At 33.1% G+C, this 16,794-nt stretch overlaps 1 non-coding gene across 1 annotated transcript; it reads left to right on the top strand.

Annotated features, from left to right (window-relative positions):
- Positions 1 to 8,237: 8,237 nt before the first annotated feature.
- Trnai-aau lies at positions 8,238 to 8,311 on the top strand. The gene has a single exon. It is a non-coding gene; the product is annotated as a tRNA-Ile (tRNA).
- Positions 8,312 to 16,794: the final 8,483 nt, after the last annotated feature.

Raw genomic sequence — 16,794 nt, 5'->3', positions numbered from 1 at the left:
TTAAATTTTACCGATCATGGAAGTGTAGATCTTTTAATTATGAACAATTTTGTTCATAAACTTTTTTCCGTAATGCCAATACCTTCGGAGTTATAGATTACTTTACCGAGCGAAATCCGCGCCACTGTCGCAATATAAAAAGGTCAATCGATTAAACTATTTAAAAATTAGGTATTTAATTTAGGTAAATTTAAGTAAATTAACAATTAAAACTGTTTCACACATTTATTTATAGAAAAATAGGTTATAAAATTCGGAATATTAAGCACCCGAGGTCGATGGAAGTGATTCGTAAATATTCGTGGTCCTGACGGTATCGGGGCATATGTCATCCTCGTCCATTGTGTCAAGATCATCATCGTCGATAACGTTCGCGACATTCGAACAATAGTTCTCTTGGCAATTGGTGCAAATCACTGAGCAAAAGAGGCCGGCCTTTCTGCATTCGCACGCTTTGCCGCATTTGGTTTTGCATTTGCACGCAATCGATCTCAGTAAATTATTAATCTTAATATATGATTAATAATGATAATAAATCAGTAATTATTAGCCGATAGCGATGTCATTGAAACCAGCTCCGGATAATTTAGGACGACGTATGCCCCGATACCGTCAGGACCACGAATATTCACATATCACTTCCATCGACCTCGGGTGCTTAATATTCCGAATTTTATAACATATTTTTCTATAAATAAATGTGTGAAACAGTTTTAATTGTTAATTTACTTAAATTTACCTAAATTAAATACCTAATTTTTAAATAGTTTAATCGATTGACCTTTTTATATTGCGACAGTGGCGCGGATTTCGCTCGGTAAAGTAATCTATAACTCCGAAGGTATTGGCATTACGGAAAAAAGTTTATGAACAAAATTGTTCATAATTAAAAGATCTACACTTCCATGATCGGTAAAATTTAATTAAATTAAATGGTTGGGGAGAAAACGACGAAAGATTGAAAAAAAAGGAAAATTTCTGCCTTGCGGGAGTAATAACTTGAAAAATATTAATGTTATAAAAAAAAGTTTCAAATAAAAAAGTTAGTAAATTTAGTTAGGAAAAGAAAAGGTCTCTACAATTTTTCGCCTAACACTAACCATTCTCGAGATATCGAATTAAACGCGTTTCCATCGAAATGACCTTGAGCTGACCTCAGTACAACCCCTCAAATTGGAATTTATGCTCAGAATACACCCCCCTATCGATCCTCAAAATCCCCAAACTGTGTTCGCTCATGTTTATTTATTTCGTAATTTGACTGGAGTAATAATGATTGCAAAACTTTAGTCAATCAATACTTTAAAAAATACGTACAAAATATATGTGTATTTATGTGTAGTGCTAAAACTAGATTAAAAATAACATTATATTGATGTTGATACATTTATAACAATTGAACAAAACGTGTCTGGGATGTAAATTTTTTCGGAAAACTTTAAATAACAATTGTTTATCGATCGGAAATCATATTTCAATGATAAAGGGGTAGCCATGTTGACATTGTGTAATGTCTAGCGTTTCAACCACGTAACTGTGTATTTTCTAATTTGATTTATTAATCAATTAAGTTTTTTCATCAATTAACATTTAATTACGGAAAAACATTGTTTTTCTTTAAGAGGTCGAGAGTACGGCATCTAAGAGAGACTGATTAAATAAACTGCTTTATGACTTAAGTTTTGATTTCATCAATTGATATCCTACTCAGTGTTTAGCATCCGGTGCAACCGGAAGTGGGATGATTAAGTTCCATAGCAATGTTTTAACTTTTAACTAGTCTTAACAAATTATAATGTCTCGTGCCACATACTTCCGGAATTGATATACTGGAAATTCCAAGATCAATGCAGTGATTAGTTATCATATGATTTGGCTCGTGCCTTTAAGATTTCGAGATTCGAATTACAAAAGGAATTTTAATGTATCTTACATTTTATTTCGGTATTTTTAAGTTTAGTTATTTGGTTTTGTTGTTTTCAGTGTGCCCGTGCAATCCGCACTGGGCAATATTATCAGTAGCACGCCGCTTTTATAGACTCGCGTTCGTTCTGCTAAGTTATCGCGACTTTTGCGCTATTTTGTTCGTGATAACGGCGCGGAATTAGTATGATTCGTTGTTTTTAAATTCATAGTTAATAGGAATACATATACGTCCAACCTGAAATTTTTATATTTTGGCTTATATTATGATATGTGAGTATTTCTATACTACATAGAAAGTACAACAAAGCTCACATCTAACTGGCTTAAAAAACCAACATGTCTCACATAACTGAACAAAACAGAGATTCAGCAAGATGTTGTAAACATTAAAAATATCGTAAAACAACTGGAAAATTACAAATGCGTTGCACAAGTGTTATTTCGCTAATCGTATCGTGGTGGGTTAAGGCTGACATTCGATTGTGACGCGCTCTGACGTAAGGTGCCATGCGCCCGCGGCGTGATACCACAGATCACAGAGTTACGCGGGTGACGTACAGACTTAAAAGATATAGACATCCGTTTGTTTATGATTAAAATTATTTATTAAGCCTAGTAGTTAATAATCACATCGACAAAGTTGTTATCTTAGTTATAGCCGTAAGACAATTTTGATAAATAAATTTAAATACATAGACATAGATTTATTACAAACAAAAACACAAAATCTAGTCTTTCATCAGTATGGGAGTAGCAATCTACAATGTATATGGGCTGAAAACTTTATAAGCAAGTTAGCGAAGTGCTTTAATCTTAACCATAATTGTTTTGGACCGAATAGGAATCGAACATCAGGCCCAAGACCTGAAAACTGTTTCCCTTACCTTTGCGGTAAAATACTTTTGCAGAACGCCAGTTGGTGGTTCTAAATGTGAGGTGATCTCCAGAATGCATTTAAATAACTGAAGTATTTCCGAACCAATGCCTTCAAGAAAAGAGCGTACCAATTCTTGAAAGGCCGGAACGCACTTGCGAGCCTTCTGCAAAGTGAGTGTCCATGGGCGGCGTATTTTTTTTTTTTTTTGCGCTATCACTTACATAAAAAATAAGTTTGAACTCGGTTCACGCTACTCTAATATTGCATTAATGGGCGTGATCGACGAATGGCGCTGGGAATAAGATAGTTAGTAAATCGATAACCGATATTTATAGCATAGTAACAATAATTCTCAATCAATAAATGCAACAGAAAATTTGAATTAACTGAATACAATAATAATCATACAATGGTTTGATATCTAATATCTCTTGAATACTATTTAAGTCAAATCGACTTTTTGGGTTATTTGGGAAGATTTCTAAATTACCAGTTGCATTTCACGGTCAGCTAACAAAGCTCTACGAAAAAGGTTAAATATAAATTCGCGTAAAATTAGTAAAGTAGGGAAATAGCAGGAATTGCTGGCTAGAAGCCAAGTTGTGAGAACTTTGGACCGGCGTGGCACAACGATTTCCTCTTCGACGCGTGTATTTATGAGAATACTATGAGTGGAAAAATAGTGTAGGTAATACCGTCCATATTTATGAATAAATAAAGTGTTCGTAAGCGTAAAACATGTCATATTTTGACAGCGAAATCTCATCGATTTTTAATACAATTTGTATAGATTACTAGCTGACCTGGCAAACGTTGTTTTGCCATGTATATTAATTCTAGGAAAAATATTTTTATTTCAATAAAAATAACTATATACCTACATTAATAAAAATAGGGGCCGATCGTAGAGGGTGAAAATTAGGGGTTGTATGTATTTTTGTATGCATATATATATCATAAAAAATAAAAACAAAAAAAAATTCTTTAAAATAAAAAAAATGTTTTGGGGTGGAATCCCCTTATCATTTAGGGGTTTGAAAAATAGATAGTAGCCGACTCTCAGACTAACAGAATATGCATAAAAATTTCATTAGAATCAGTAGAGCGGTTTCGGAGGAGTATGGGACATTGTGACACGAGAATTTTATATATTAGAAGATAAAACGAATTCTTTTCGTACGATGTATGTTCATACATTCGTTCTGACTGTTTGAATTCTTCATACAACAGTACACAATTAATTAATATAATACAATAACTATTCGATTTAAGGTTTGGTTGATGTGTCAGTATTTTCTGATGACATTTTTATTGACAGTTGACATTAACGGATATTGTTTAAAACTTTTAATACATGATATTTGTGAAAAGTACAACAATCTTATCATAACATTATTATGTTATCTAACTTCACACACATAAATTAATTGTAGGCAAATTTATAATTTGCAAACATGTATGCTGCGATGTTCATAAGTTTCTTATTATTCCAACTTATTTACGCTTTCCTAAGTCCTCTGTGACGTCCACACTTTTATTTATACGGAATATCTAGCAGCTGCAGTCACGGCGATGTTCCATTTTACCGAGTTTTCACTCATATTTGATAATCAATGTAAACCAAATAAAGTAAATAAAACCATACAAATAACATTAAAATATACATGTGTATGTTTAAAACATACACATTATAATTAATTATTAAAAAAACTGGTGTAAGTTTAAATCTGTTAAAATAATTAACTGTTGAAATCGTGCTTTCGTCAACTGTCATTTTCATACAAAGGTCTATCCACAGACACCGATACGACCTCTCATGGATAGCTTCTATCGACAGATGGTTATTATACAATCCGTCGATTGGTTATTTGTAACTTTTTACATCATTTAAGATTAAGATTACTATCTCAGATGATGGATTATGGATTGATTAAGTTATTGGGTTCGGGCGTTAGGCAAAACACTAAAGGATTCAGTAGTCTTGTCTCGAAATGGATCTTATCCTTCAGATTAGTTTATTGGTAACGATTTATATTTTTATAATAAGCTTCGGAATTGATTTAATTTCCTTTATTGTATGAATAATAATTGTACAACAAATACGATCAAGGCGATTTAACTAATCCAGAGAAAGGTTAGGTTCAGATTGTTAATACATTTGAGTAAAGATTTAATTCAATACTAACTGAACAGTTAGTATTTTTCTCTATATAGATTTAAAATATTGCTTATTAACTAGATTGTGAAGGAAATATCGTTTAGCGCCTGTTTCTATAAATATGCAGACAACAAGTTCACCGACTTGTTGGGCGTCACGCGGCGAGAGTGTACTTTCCCATACGAGTCAGTTTTACGAAGAATCCGTTATTCGTAAAATTCTATTCGTTAAGGCCGATTTACATTATCTTAGTGTTTAGGAGAGTGCTTTAGGATAGTACTTTAGTTGAAACATGTAAACGCTACTTGCTTTAGTAAACGCTACGCTAAAGCCTTTCAAGTTGTACTAAAGCACTCTCCTAAACACTAAGATAATGTAAATCGGCCTTAAGGTTACAGTTGTTATTGTAACGGGCTTGAAGTTAAGGTGCAGTTAGAGTAAATATAAAATGTAATAAAATAAATATAAGAGGGCATGAGAAGGAATGCTGAGATTGTTTTTTAGTGGTTTTTGAAGTTATACTTCTTTAGGCGCGTTATGAAAAATTTATGAGAGTGAAATTTTACGATGCGCGCGCACCGTGACACAAAATTAACAGAATGAAGTTGCCCACGGAAGATGCTACGGCATTGGACATTATTTAAAGACAATATTCGAATAATAATAGAATTTATGTTACACTTAATGTAAGAGAATAATAATGTTTATTTATTTAATTTTTCAAATGTAAACTGAACTTTATTGACTATAATGACTCCTTTTCCAGTCTTTGATTATTTAATTGTAATTAATTATTTGCATGCAATCAAAAACTATTTTTAATAATGCCAAAAAAGTATAACTTCTTAGGCGCGTAGGTACATAAGTTCACGCACCCTTTTTTTTAATGTATAGTGAGGCTTATGAGCTAAACAAAAATGATAAAAGGGTAAAGATACAAGGAAGAAGTCGCTATTTGATCCCTTATTCGTTCCTTGCATCTTTGCAGTTTGTCACATAGACAAAAGTGTTTTTACAGAAAAACGTTACGGCGCGTTACATGGGGGGGGGGGTGTCAATAATCTCCAAAAAATGCGTGACGTATTACTTGAACACTCCCTTACCCCTTGGGCTGGGATTTGGTCTCTATATACGTCTATACTTTGACTGTATATCATGCTAAGTTTCCTCTGCCCAGGGCAGGGTCTATCTATTCATTTACGAAATGTGCCAGACATTTTGACACTATATAAGATTTTTTATCTGGATACCGTGCTAACAGTACCTATGATATAAATACATACTGCTTTTTTTTGTCAACAAATTGTCCAATACAAAAGTACTTCGAATAACTTAATATTTAATTACAAATGTTATAGGAAAATTAAACATCTTGAAATACTGATAAAATATTTCATTTCATAATATCGTTTATTTGAAACGGCAGTTCACACTGTATCAAACAATCTATAGCAATATTTACATGAAACCTTAAGCAATAATTAACAATATATATATTTCTCATTTGAATTACCACCGTTTAACATACATAATAAATATTAGTATTTTTATACATAAATATATAATATAACTATATCTAGAACCAGTGGTTATTACAACTCTTTTATTAACTTCGTCACGTATAGCACCTAATTCGTAAAAATAACGATCAAAACACTGCCAACAATTTTGTATATGGGACGCGAGCCGCATTGAAAACAACAGGGCGTGGTTCGAAGGCAGCGCGAGAGTCAACCAGAATGTTTTGACCTCCGTTCGGTGTGGATTGTGGACTGGCTCCGCTCTGCTTGTTGAAGGGCGCTAGAGTCATTTGTTAACTGGTCGTTGTTATACATTCTATTTTTATGTTGTACCACGCGACGGCCGCGTGTCTGTGTTTTGCTCTGATATATCGAATAAAAACCACACATCAGCAACGTGAAATAATTAATTCTATCATTATCTTATGTTTCTTTGTTACTATGCGACGCAATATTTATTTATAATTGTAAACATACGTTAATGAGAGTAAATCTGATATGCTAATAAAGTAATAATTAAAAATAAACATTATCATGAGCTTAATTGTAAAGTTATTACGTTTGTCGTGAAATATAAACAACTCTTATTTGTCACGTTATCGAACTGATAAGGGAATATGTTAAATCATTATGTATTTCAGAAGATGATTTTTATTCTAAGAAAAAAATCCATGAAAAAAAAGTATTGTGTAAGTTGTAAAAAAAATACTAGTATGGAAAAAGAACACAACATTTTCCATACTAGTGATTTTTTTTTTAATAATTTAAATACACCCCCCTCATAAGTGCTGAGCCGACGACGATCCGCCGCCGACTGAACGCCGGAACAGCGAGAACCCCCAACATTGACTACTACTTTGATAATGACGACCAATAACACTTGACCCCTCACACAACACAGAAACCGAACCGTGCCAAACACTAGGTGATGTTTACAGGGTCAATTAATACTGGTCGTAGATTACACATGCGCTTACGCAAATGGCAAATCATTAAGATTGGCGAATGTCAACAATAGATAAGTTGTCTGCTACATCGTTCGGGTCACGGATTCATTTGTTTAGTTTACTTGTTTTGAATTTTTACTCGGTTAATGAGGAAGATGACTATCGCGAACAAAACAAAATCGATTTATAAAGACCTGAGAAGTAGTTTACCGTGGTAAGGTGATGTCATGATTTGATCGTCAGGCGATATTGAGGTCATGCACGTAATTATACTAATATAAGTCTTATACAAACTTAAAAAAAAACTATGTTAACTTTTAAGAGACCAAATAAAATGACAAGCAATTCGTAGTACTAAAATGACGAAAAATAAAACTTTAAAGGAGATTGTTAAAAATTAATACTTAAATTATTAAACAACAAATAATAATACAAGAGTTAGAGTAGGTAGCGGTATTTCATATTATCATTTCTTATCAACATCTCCTACAGCAACTAACACGTCAATACAATAATTTAAGCTATTTTTGTAAATTCCCAAATTTATCATTATTCAAAAAATCTTATCAGCCTATTTAATCTTGTTTTATATTTCGTTACACTGTTATCGAATAATAAATATTTGTTAAAGTATTTAACAATGAAATTTAGAATGCATTGTTTATGCATATTAGTCAACTAAAAAATGTTTTCATCAAGAATATTAATATATTATTACGAAGAAATTTTTGTAACATTGCGATTTGCGATACTTATTATGAACGAGATTTACAAGTTATATTTACTTTAATTTCACAATGTTAAACATTGGCCCATTAGCTCAGTTGGTTAGAGCGTCGTGCTAATAACGCGAAGGTCGCGGGTTCGATCCCCTCATGGGCCACATAAACTTTTTTTTAGGAGGAAACTTTGTTATATAGCTAAAATCATAATATGAAATAATTTGCAGTTTTTAAATATAATTTTATGTTTAAATTTTAACCGCCGTTATAAAATGAGATCATTCTTTTTTACTGTACTATCTAAACTATTTAGTTGATTTATTTATTTATTATTATTATATATCTACTCATCAAGAAAACCCCTTACTTAAATTTATCCCCCTCCCCCTGTTTAATTATTATATTATACCTGAAGAAGTGTAAAACTGTCAATGATTTTAAGGAAGAGAATTGTCAATACAGCCTTTAACTGACTAAGGAACTTGTTAAATACATATATGATAATTATGACGTGTTGCGTATACTCGCTAGTGAAAACTGGTAACACTATCTAGGGGCAAAGGGGTCGGCCCCCTGTGCCTTCTCACTACACGATAACGTGTATCATTACACTTTGCGAAATAAATATATAATTTTTAAATATTTTTTTTACAAAATTATATATGCCTCCTCGCAATATTTTTTTCGATGTCAAATGACTGAAGTTTTAGTTAATTAAATTTTACATTACATTGTATTTTAATAAATCAATTTCTAATAAGTTTTATTGTTGTTTTTAGATTTATAAAATCGGATTTGTATCTAATGAATAACAAAGGTATTTCAAATATAATTACATAGTATTTTATCTGTATCATAAATAATTAAACAACATAATGACTTTTGGCAGTCAAAGATCGCCACCTCAAAGATAGGGATGTCAAACAAAATAAATATGTACAATGAAATAAAAATACGATATCTATGTTGTTTTTATAGAATTTAAAAGTCTTATGTCTCTTGAAAATATGATCCTACTATTACTGTCCCTGTTTTATTGCAAGTAGGCGAATATAGGATTGACGTATGTTGTTATATAAGTACATTCAAGAGGCTTTATCGCGAGGCTCAGCAGTAGCAGGTAATGCTGTCGGTTCAGGAAGATCTTGTCGCCGTCCCATTGGAGTACAGTTTCTTTCAATCATAAAATTCATGCTGGACAGAATGTAGAAGAACAAAGTGCTTATGACGCTTAAAAAAGGGAAACTTGAATATTTAAATACGAGCTCCTACAACTAATCATACAAGGCAAAGTGGCAGGCAGAAGGAGACATGGCGGCAGACGCACGTCCTGGTTGGACAATGGTTTGTTCAAAGCACCAAGTCATTCTTAAGAAACGCGGCATCCAAAATTAAACTAGCCATGATGATCGCCAACCTTCGCAAGAAGATGGCACTATAAGAAGCAGAAGAAGAATCATATAATTAAAATCATGCACAATTAAGAGGTATCTTTACCTACTATCACAGCACTCAAAAACCAGAAATATCTTATTGTAACAGTGATAAAAATGTAAATAACGCTTATTGTACAATTTTGAAGACAGCTAAGAGAGAGGTGGAATAGGTGCATTACCGGAGAACAGACTTGAGAGACAGAGTGCAATTCTGCAGTTTTCACCTAACCCGATTCGGCTATGCGTATTATAGTCACGCTTCAAATGCTAAAACTTAGATCAATTGAACTGCACCGTTTTTATCAATTCTTCTTTATTTTTTCTTATATATAAGCCTTAGTGGTAGTTCTCTTATAAAATCAAATTATATTTACGTTTAAATATTTCGAACACGCTAACCCTATCATTTAAAATGATGTATCACATGAAATTCTTACGCGGTCATATTAAACAAACAAATACCTTTAAATAAACAATTATAATCCAAATGTGTTTCAAGGAAACTGATGTAACTCTTGCAAAGCTTTTTTTGTTACCGAATAGAAAATTGGGTGTAAGCAACAATTAGGCGAGATGTCGCATGATGTTCGCTATATAATAGAGAAGAACTCGTTCTCGCTTTGCGCGAGAGAAATAGTTTTCAATAGAAAATATTTTTTGCTTTCTACGCGCAAAATTATTGTACAGATTTGCAAAGTAGTAAAATCCGGTTAACATAATGGAAAATATTACTATCGAATAATCAATAATAACACACCGATATGATAAGTTATCAAAAATATAGCTTGGAGACCATCACGTGATACAAACGTGCATACCAGTTGATTTAAATTCTAGTTTTCTTTCACGTAGATTTTGGCAAATTTTCTTATGGAATAAATTGTCCGCAAATCGCAATCAATCAACTTGCGGGTTCGTTTTTGAATTTAAAAAAAAAAGTTTAGTGTGTTAATTATAGAAAACACAATAATAACAATTTCAAAATAGGTTATGTGAAAGCTGGTAACTAATCTTGTAACAAAACTCTCTATATATAAAAAAATATAATAAGATATCTATATAAATAAATATACATATATATATTTTATAATATTTTGTATAATATAAAGCTTTGTAAAGCCCGAATTCTTTCAACGTAAAACAACTAGTCTACGTAATAAAACTTCTTGAAAATTGTAATTAATTCGCTTCTTTAATATACTTTTACCTTGCTCTTCTGTTAATTTGATGCTCTAGACATAGAAGATTCTTGGAAACTGCCTATCTTACCATAAAGCATTACAAAAGACAGATAGAGTTATTGGATATAGTATTATGTATTAGCATTTAGGTATATTGATCGGGTTTTGTATTGTAGGTGTATTGACGTAACTTAAGCTTGTTTGTAGGTGGGAGCGGCCCTATGGCCTTATGGATGTTTGTGATAAACGCGATAAGACAACCTTACCACCATAACAAGATAACACGTTGTGAATATGATATTTGGTTGCGGTTTTTGTTATTAAAATTTAAAAATATTGCACGAAAATTAAGTTCGGTGGCGGTTGTTGTATGGAGATGTTTTAATAAAACTCTTTGTTTGAAGCTGGGTAACAACTGACTTGGTTTAAAATTAGGGGTAGAGGGTTGCGACGCTAACAAAACCAAACATGGCTTATCTAAGGGTTCGTAAATCTAAATTACACTTATGTTATAGGACATTATCGGAAACGTAAATGTCAAAATACAATTTATAAGTGTGGTAAAAACTCATACTGGCTTCAAGTGTACAATGATTGTTTACATTTGGTTTACGCTACTAATTATTACCTAAATTATTTATATATAACTTAACTAAGTTAGTTACATATAAACTCACTCGGGCCTTCATAGTTTTATAAGTATGGCGTGTCAAGGCGTCATCTCCAGGGTAGTTAGCCAGAGGCAACCAGTCTTTTCAGCATTATAAGCATAGCATAGCAAAAAAAATTAAATCAATATTGCGTAGATACGTCACTTTTAGTTTAAACTAGTTTTGAAGGAATATTGAATTAAGAAACCTTAGGATCTCTTTCACATAATCAAAAACACTTGTAGTTCTAAATGTACACTATACACGAATGTTTACGGGAAATGAAATGATACTATACGATACTAATCAAGGACACATATACAAATCGGAAGCCAAAACATTAAAATATTGACATGTCATTTTATGTGACAGTAAAAATAGACAAGCAGAATGTTAATTTGACAAATATTACCTTTCAACAAGCCTTAGCTTTTCGCGGGAAAAAGTATGCTATAAGGTTCCATAATATCTCTATGCTGAAACCTCATAATCGATTCAGCATAAACATGAAAGCGTAATGACCTAACTTACATTTGCATTATATAAATACAATATTACAGTTAGGAATATGTGTTGCCAGTTAACCTAAACTTTTTATCCCTTAAAATGAAGATCCACGCAAAGTGTTGCTAGGGATTATATTATATATCTACATACAAAGCTCTCCCTAAGGTAATTAGTTAATTAATACAACATAACTGAAAAAAGGCTTAACCTACAAGAAAAGCTAGTGTAAATAGCAATCTCTATAAATAAACATGGGTTGAGTGGCGTGCATAGGATTCAAGTGCAAGATCGCTGGATCGATGCAAGTTCAAGGCTGCGGAGAGTGCGCGCGCACCCTATGACGTCATTGCCATTCATACCCCATCTCTGCGGGCTGGTGTCATCCCTCCCTGAGCCCGGGAACCGCGCCCTTCAGAACGTCAATGTCAACGGTACAAGGCATGAGCGTGGAGCTAGTACCGCAACTCCACACATATTTGCGTGTTTCATTTATGTTTAAGGCAGTAGCGTATTTTGTCTCCCACCTTCCACCATTTTTGCTACGGAAATCCTAAGCCGTAAACACTCATGACCAATGGTAGTATGCCAGTAGTAGTATTATAATTCACGCGAATAATCGCGCGGTTTATTTAGAAATTAATTTCAGTATATTTACGATGATTCTGAAGTTTCTTAACAATGCCAAAGACAAGATTATGAACATTATTATGTGATATAAGCAAAGATAAGGGAATATTCGAATCATGTTTATCGATATAATAATAGCAAAGATATTTTTTTATCATGCATATCTATATTGGTTACGTTTTTCATAAAACGCTATACATTGCAAATAGATAATGGTTTTCTTAAAACGTAAATAAAACGCTAATTCGTAACACTTGAGTCGGTTTTAACTTTATATAGTAGTAATATGAACTGAGAAATTGAGAGTAAAATTTATTAACCTTTATAAGTCCTGATAAGTCTTAACGGATAAACCTGAATTTATTACATTATTTACGCAAAAGTTTGAATCTAGCAACAAACAGTTCCTACTAAAAGTATGTTTACAGTAAAAGCAGAATGCCTGCATGGATAACAAAAATTTTTGATTCATAGATAATCAGAACCAATTTCTTGGTTGACATTACCCAGATTCTGTCATACCGATAGCTCTCCGAAAACATATACTTTTGGGGGCCTCATAGCCTAGCGGTCTTATTAAGTGGCAGCTAGGTGAGGGGTACCGGGTTCGGTTCCCGGTTCGAGGGCAAGTTTTAATTTAATTTAAAATTAGTTCTCGGCCTTTTGGAGGGTTGTGCGGTACCGGGCGAGTGCCTAAACCTTACATGGACGACATGATCGAATTTATAAGGCAAAAAAAGCACGAATGATAAAAATCTCATACTTGACGCTGGCTAATGCACAAACCGTGCCAGAGCCATTATAAAATAAAAATAAAAAAACTTTCCGAAAATCTATGGTAATATTTTAAATTCCAACTTTGCGAAAATAGTTGGTATTTATCCAAATCAATAATATACCTCTTTTTTTGATAGAACAGGGGGCAAACGGGCAGGGACCTCACCTGATGTTAAGTGATACCGCCGCCATGGACATTCTCAAAGCCACGGGGACGCGCGTGCGTTGCCGGCCTTTTAAGAATTTGTACGTACTTTTCTTGAAGGAGTTTATGGCTGTTTCCATAAGCATAATATCAAATTGTTATCTCTCAAGTTGTTGCAGGTCTCTCGCTAACTACGATTGCTCGAAACCGATCGAAACGTCGTTATGTACTAATAGTGTTTTTATGCTTCAACGAAGTATTGTTTAAAAAAAAACATATTTGTTTTTTCGTATAATTTTATTTTATCTATCGTAATAAAGGAACGAAGCATACTTTTTTTTTGAACAGGGGGCAAACGGGCAAGAGGCTCACCTGATATTAAGTGAAACCGCCGCCATGGACACCCTCAATACCAGAGGGCCGGCCTTTAAAGAATTGGTACGCTCTTTTCTTGAAGGAGTTTATGGCTCTTTCTTTATGTCGAATTGGTTCGGAAATACTTCAGTGGGCAGCTGGTTCCACATAGTGGTGTTGCGTGGCAAAAACTGCCTTAAAAAAACGCTCAGTTGTAGAACGACGGACGTCGAGGTGATACGGGTGAAATTTCGTATTCTGCCGTCCGATGATGAAACTCATCGGCAGGTATTAATCCGAATTCCGAACAACTCCTCTGAATACCCTGAACACTCGCATGTCGTAACAATACAACACTGAAGTTATATTATTAAAAAATCTATATCGTCTGCCATAGGGATAAATTTAGTAGCGTTTTAGTTTGATGTTTGATGTTGTTTTATGGTAATTATTATTTCGGGATATGAAGTTAATTTATATAAATTGTGCTGTATCGCAGTGCAGGCACTTTTCTACAAACTATTAATAATGTATATACCTTTGAAATCATTATAGCCAAGTTCTAAGTTGGTCAGTAACTCGATTAGGTATTTCGCTGCGTTATTACTCATTTAAAACACTATTTATACCTTTTTTATGGGACAGGGACACACCAGCGACACCCGGAGATTTGGATACCTTTAGGTACTGGAATTAAGTTTGGTGGCGATTTTGTATTGATATTTTCAAATAAAACAATTAGAAGCTGGGTAATAACTGACTTTAATGGTTTAAAATATGAGCTTATAACTAACATAAAATTACGGGTAGTGGGGTTGCGACGCTAACAAAAACTAACTTGGTTTATCTAAGGGTTCACAAATCTAAATGACACTTATGTTATTGGACATTATCGAAACGAGAATGTTAAAATACAATTTATGAGTGTAACAACTAAAGGGCTCAACTATTACACACTTCTAATTATTACCTAAAAAAATATTTATATGATACTTAACCAAAGTTAGGTTATATAACCCTCGTTAACATTTGCAATATCTCTTTTTCGGATTTTAATTTGGTATATAGTATGTATTTTCTTTTAAATGAAACTGTATTCTGAATTGCATGTATGCCAGTATACCATAAAATTACTGAAACAGAGAATGTGAAATTTCAGTTCTAATACTCATACGAGAATACAAAATAATGTTAGAAACATTTTGGTTCATTGCAATACTAATGTGATGATTGATTACTTAAAGATGCATCTTCCATCTTTTTTTTAAATATTGTAGCAATTATAACATAAACATAATGAATTTTTAAAATAGATTTTGTTTCCTAATAATAGCCAATCATATATGAATTTCGCAAATGTCACAAAGCCTTTTCTCCCACACGTAGGGGGAGGGTAGAGGGGACGGGGACATTGACGTCATTGCCCACCCTTGACATTGCTCGATCGATCTACCCGCAATGCCGAGGCCGTGTTTACAACGAAACCTGAATGAAATCTTATTAGAACCCTATTTGTGGAACTAAATGTATTAACATTTACAACAATACACATTTTTATTATTATATTAGAAATTAATAGAATTGAGCATTGAAACTTTGTTTTTTTAAAAGATTATGGCGCCGGCTATGTCTAGGATTTATGGGCGTAACTTTAGTCTTTTGTTTTAGAGTTAAATATTCCGATTATTATTTTACAAAATAAGCTACCATTACATATTATCCCAATGCGGCAACTATTTACATTTATATCACATAAAGAACAATACATTACACAGTAATACATTAAAAATTTACTAAAAGACTAACTATTTATTACATTACCTTTCTCAGTACTTGATTATTAAAAGATGTGAACAGGTTGTCAAATTTTGATTTCGACAGACAAACAATAAACACAGATCTGTATTGCAGTTAAAAAAAAGATAAAGTATTTTTTTAAATTATTTTCTTTTGTTGTTGTTTTTGTGTTTATGTTACCCATACTTGCAACATTACTAGCACTAGCAAGCTTACTAACTTTAATTCTATTTTTATTTTACCATAAAAGATAACCTTTTCCCAAAATATCCATAACCTTTCGCGGGTAAACTGTTAAGACACGTTTGTACGCCCTTCACTGACCTCAACGACCTTCAACCTCGGCGTCCTGTGACGTCATTCCTCAATTACTTGTTTCGGATGTCTGAAAGGACTTGCGCAGATACTAGTTTAATAAAGTAAAATAATTGCTACAAAAGTAACGCTTTACCGTGCAAAAACTCGGTTCACTTCAACTTTAGAATTTATTTAAAATTAGTGGAATAATCTCGAATGTTCGAGAAATTTAGCGCAAGCGTACAAACTTCTTTCTTGTACCAAAACCTAATTTGTCGAATAGGAGTCTCACTAAGCTAATCCTCATTTCTGAATGTTAGCAAAAGCTTTGATCAAGTTCTCTAAATTATTTCTCAACTTTACCATAAGATTTATACTAGAGTTATGGTATAAGTAGATAGGGAACGCGTGAATACGCTACGCGAAAAAATTCCTTGATTTTTAGAATGCTCACAGTAAACATAATCCTACTAGCAATGTAACCAAATACAGTACATAATGAATACAACAAGTAATGCGTAGAATGTACTCTATAGTGGGGAAGCCCTGATAGCAACACTGCAGGCACTTCGCCAACTAAACCGGTTCACAAACAGCTGAGTTCCTTAACCTACACTCATGTTGCAATCTTCATCGCCGCTTATTTTTTTATCGAGTTCCTCCTTTAGCATCTATCGGAAAATCTTACCCGTATTTCATATTATTTGGTAGCCACCGCGGAATTATTTTATATTTTTCACTGCGACATCTTTAAGCGGAATTATTAGATATTATATTATGTATTAGATTACATACCAAATGACTCGTGTCGAGATCGAAAATTGCGGACCATAACATAGTAAATTAGTAAGCAACTGTACTTGCCACTGTGTA

This window comes from Pieris napi, chromosome 7, assembly GCF_905475465.1.
Source record: "Pieris napi chromosome 7, ilPieNapi1.2, whole genome shotgun sequence".
Taxonomy (NCBI): domain Eukaryota; kingdom Metazoa; phylum Arthropoda; class Insecta; order Lepidoptera; family Pieridae; genus Pieris; species Pieris napi.
This window is presented reverse-complemented; position numbering and strand designations above follow the sequence as displayed.